General features: G+C 48.4%; 1 protein-coding gene across 1 annotated transcript in view; it reads right to left on the bottom strand.

Annotated features, from left to right (window-relative positions):
• Positions 1-4,182, bottom strand: part of LOC122543468 (zinc finger protein 271-like) — a 14,473-nt gene extending 10,291 nt beyond the window's left edge. Inside the window, exons 1-2 of the mRNA XM_043682184.1 lie at positions 4,080-4,182; positions 1,611-1,905 (exon numbers count right to left, since the gene is read on the bottom strand). The gene's annotated coding sequence lies outside the window, so the exon portion shown is untranslated. The remainder of the gene's footprint in view (positions 1-1,610; positions 1,906-4,079) is intronic.
• Between the last annotated feature and the right edge of the window lie 697 nt (positions 4,183-4,879).

Genomic DNA, 4,879 nt, shown 5'->3' with positions numbered 1-4,879 from the left:
AATCCTACCATTAGCCCAGTACTTTGCATTCCGATTACTCCGTCCAATGTGTATCACCTCACACTTGTCCACATTAAACTCCATTTGCCACCTCTCAGCCCAGCTCTGCATCCTATCTATGTCTCTCTGCAACCTACTACAGCCTTCGTCCCTATCCACAACTCCACCGACCTTAGTGTCGTCCGCAAATTTACTAACCCACCTTTCTAAGCCCTCACCCAGGTCATTTATAAGTCTGTTGCCCATTGCCACCTCTCAGCCCAGCTCTGCATCCTATCTATGTCTCTCTGCAACCTACTACAGCCTTCGTCCCTATCCACAACTCCACCGACCTTAGTGTCGTCCGCAAATTTACTAACCCACCTTTCTAAGCCCTCACCCAGGTCATTTATAAGTCTGTTGCCCAGCATTTAATCCTATGTATTTTGAAAGACCATGTAAAGTCTATCAAAACATCAACCCTAACAACCTTCTGTGCGCTCATTAGAAAATAAGCAAGTTGTCAAACAGGAGTTGCCTTTAACAAATCCATGATGGCTTTCCTTAACTAACCCAAAGTTGCTCAAGGGACTATTTATGTTGCGTTCGATTTTGAAAGCTTCCCCAACACCAAGATGAACTGGCCTCTTGTTGCTGAGCTCGTCTTTACCTTCGGTTGTTGAACAAATGTGGAACATCTTTAACTATCTGTCTTCACTCACTGCCCCTGCGTCCAAAGAGAATTGGAAGGTTACAGCTACACCCGCCACAATTTCCACTCGCACGGCCCTCAGTAACCCTTGGACGCATTTCGGTCAGAGGGTGGTGTGTGCGTGGAACGAACTGCCTGAGGAAGTGAAGGTAGGTACAACTGTAACAGTTAAAAAGCATCTGGATAAGTATGTGAATAGGAAAGGTTTAGAGGGTATGGGCCAAATGCCAGAAAAAGGGTCGGCGTGAGATTGGCACGACTGGCCGGGGCGGACGGGTTGGACTGAATGATCTGTTTCTGTGTTGATGCCTCGTCAATTTGAACGTGCAGCCTAGCCAATTCCACCTCATTTTCAATTTTAAAGCCCTGAAGACGTCTTAATTTCCTCCTGTTTGTCTATGGCCAGAGTGGCATTCTCTTCCTTTATGAAGTCAGGCACAAAACCGACACTTAACAACTCAGCATCCTTTTCAGTTCGCAATCAGACTGACTATACCTTTACAACCTTTTCGCTAGTTACATGCCTTTTGAGCACACCTTGAGTCACTTCTGTTAGCATGCAGTCTTTTTATATATTCCCTCTTTGGTACAGTTATTTGCTGAATCAGTTCCCCACCAAATCTTCCAAACTCAGAATCGCGACAGAGAATCCCTACAAGGTGGAAAGAGGCCATTTGGCCCAACAAGCCCACACTGACCCTCCGAAGAGTGACCCACCCATACCCTATTACCCTACATTTACCCCTGACTAATGCATCTGACCTACACATCCCTGAACACTATGGGCAATTCACCCTAACCGTGCTTGGTTTGCAGTTGAATAACACGCTTTCCTTTTCCACCCTGCTTCTTCTCCGTTTCATTGCCTAAGGAAGCTCTGGATTTGTTTGCCCACTCCGTCCCTTTCACAGGAATGTACCTTGACATTGTCAGCACTGTTCCTTCTTTAAAAGTGGTCTATTGCTCAGTTACAGACTTGATTCCAATATACGTGGGTCAGAATCATTCCTAGCCCATTGAAGTTGGCCCTCCACCAATTAGTTACTCTTACTCTTCGCTGACGCCTTCGATCACAGCCAAAGATGACAAATCTTTTCACCACAAAATTCCAAACTTGAAGATATTCATGTTCTGATGAATGGAGGGACTCGGTCACATCTTGATACGACTCTTGGATTGAGAGTTCCAGCTGTAAATCATCATCTTCTACTATTCTGCAGAAATTCAGAAGAAACAAACATTTCACTTGAAAGAAAGCAAAACACTGCAAATTCTGGACATCGGAAACGAAAATAGAAAACGTTTGGGAGAAGATTTGGAGCTCGGGTGCTCGTTGTTGTGGTTCTGTTCGCCGAGCTGGGAATTTGTGTTGCAGACGTTTCGTCCCCTGTCTCGGTGACATCCTCAGTGCTTGGGAGCCTCCTGTGAAGCGCGTCTGTGATCTTTCCTCCGGCAGTTCGACTGGGACAACACTACTATTATAGGACAAGCCAAACAGAGAACAGCCAGGGAATTCCTACAGGCATGGCATTCATCCACTGATTCTATCAGTGAACACATCGACCTGGACCCAATATACCAGCCACTGCAGCGGACAGCTGGAACTGACAATCGGAAGCGGCAGGGACAAACCACTATAAATGCCAGAGGAAACAACACAGAAGCGCTTCACAGGAGGCTCCCAAGCACTAAACAGGGGACGAAACATCTGCAACACAAATTCCCAGCTCGGCGAACACAACCACAAAAATAGAAAACACTGCAAAACACTAACAGGTCCAACAGCATCCATATAGAGGAAATCAGGGCTAAATCTTCAACTCCAATGACTGTTCATCATTCAAAACATAAGTTTCTTTTTTCACAGATGCTGCCTGACGGTATGAAGTTAAACACAATGGATATCCAGAGACTTCAGGGTTTGGGTGTTCAGGTATACATCTTTAAATTGGCACAAACAGGTGCAGACAATAATCAAGAAAGCTGATAGGACACTGGCCTTTATGATTAGATTCCCTACAGTGTGGAAACAGGCCCTTCGGCCCAACAAATCCACACCAATCCTCCGAAGAGCAACCCACCCAGACCCATTCCCCTAATTTACCCCAACTAATGCACCTAACACTACAGGCAATTTAGCATGGCCAATTCACCTAACCTGCACATCTTTGGACAGTGGGAGGAAACCAGAGCTCCCTCCACCTATCGCATTTCCAAAGCCCCTCCCCCAAGTCCCTCCTCCCTACCTTTTATCTTAGCCTGCTGGACACACTTCCCTCACAAGAAGGGCTTATGCCCGAAACGTCGATTCTCCTGTTCCTTGGATGCTGCCTGACCTGCTGCGCTTTTCCAGCAACACATTTTCAGAATATGATGTAGCCTACTTGAATGATGCCTGGACTTCAGGGGTAATTTTTTTTTTCCAAATTAGATTCCCTGCAGTGTGGAAACAGGCCCTTCAGCCCAACAAGTCCACACTGACCCTCCGAAGAGTAAACCACCCAGACCCATTTCCCTACACTATTGTTCGACAATTAGCCCTGACAAGTGCACCTAACCTACACATCCCTGAACACTATCGGCAATTTAGCATGGCCTATTCACTTAACCTGCACATCTTTAAATTGTGGGAGGAAACCCACGCAGACACGGGGAGAATGTGGAAACCCCACACAGAGAGTCGCCCCGAGGTTGAAACTGAACCTGGGTCCCTGGCACTGTGAGGCAGCAGTGCTAACCACTGAGCCACCGAGGAGAGATCATACAAATTAGGCATGTTCCATCTTGAATTTGGAAGGTCATGGAATGATCTGATTGAAGTCTTCAGGATATTAATAGGAGAACATAAGGAGAGATGGGAGGAAGGACTTCAGGCCACCCATCAGCTAGTGACTACTTGAATGGCCTGCACCAGTTTCTGAGCTTATTCCAGCGCTTCCTGCATTTTCAGTTTTGCTTTGCTGTGCACAAGTCCCTCTCCATATAAAAGGATCTTGATGGTGTCCCCTACCAGACAAGTCCAGGAAGGGACATGCACAACGTTCCATGAGCTGGTTCGGGGATGCCCGCGCATGCGCCCCGCTGCCCGTCGCTCCCCTCACCCAATCAGCCTCCGCCCCCTCTACAAAGGTGGCCGCCGTCATCACGGGCCCGCGCATGCGCCCCGCTGCCCGTCGCTTCCCCCGAACCCACCTCCACCCCCTTTACGAAGATGGCCGCCGTCACCCAGGGCCCGCGTCACCCAGGGCCCGCGTCGCCCGGGGGCCGCCCCACCCGGCGGATTCACCGCCAACGCGGGGCACGGCAGGGCCTGACTCTGGGTTTGTTCCGTCCGCTGCCCGTTCACGGAGCCTCCCTGGTTGTGTTTCTCTCTCTCTCTCGCTCTCACCGGCGATGGAGCCGAAGTGACCTCCTCCTCGCCCTCGGAGTGTCCGCACCGTGCGCGTCGCACTGCGCATGCTCCGGTCGTGTCCCATGCGCCTGCGCGGTGACTCGTAGGGCGTGGTTGACCGCCAGACGCACGCGCTGCGGTGGGCCATTCAGCCCATCGAGTCTGCGCTGCCATTCAATCACATGTGGTTGATTTGATCCTCTTTGCATGTTCTTCAGATTGGAGCAGTTAACATTATATCTCTTTCAGGCTGCTCCACCATGATCATAAGCAATTACTATAAATTCAACGTCCCAAGATCCTGATTGTGAGAGACGATTTCGGTACAAACAACAGAGATGTGCATGACCTCAGAGTCTAAGGGGAATAGAGCCATAGGGGTAGGGTAAAACATGCTTCTCTGTAATAAAAGACGAGACATCTGCCGCTACGGGTTGATAAGACCACTCACATTGACAGAGTAGAAAAACAAGTCCTTGATTGATAAGACCACTCACACAGAATAAAAAAACAAGTCCTTGATTAATAGGACCACTAACTCTGACAGAGAAGAATAAGTCCTTGACTGATAAGACTACAGGGTAAAAAGAAAAAACAACTCGGGGGACATCTGCTATAGACTTTAAGATAAGGATATAGAATGGAAAATTGCTGAACGGTTTAGAATGTGAACCTCGTGACTCTTTAGAGCCACAGAGGGGAGGGACTTGTCCTGTATTTAATCAGAAGACATTGTTAGCCTCGGCGCGCTTTTCTCAGAAGAGTGCCCAACTCTGCAGACTTGCTAATAAAACTTT

The sequence above is a fragment of the Chiloscyllium plagiosum genome, chromosome 44, assembly GCF_004010195.1.
Source record: "Chiloscyllium plagiosum isolate BGI_BamShark_2017 chromosome 44, ASM401019v2, whole genome shotgun sequence".
Classification (NCBI taxonomy): domain Eukaryota; kingdom Metazoa; phylum Chordata; class Chondrichthyes; order Orectolobiformes; family Hemiscylliidae; genus Chiloscyllium; species Chiloscyllium plagiosum.
This window is presented reverse-complemented; position numbering and strand designations above follow the sequence as displayed.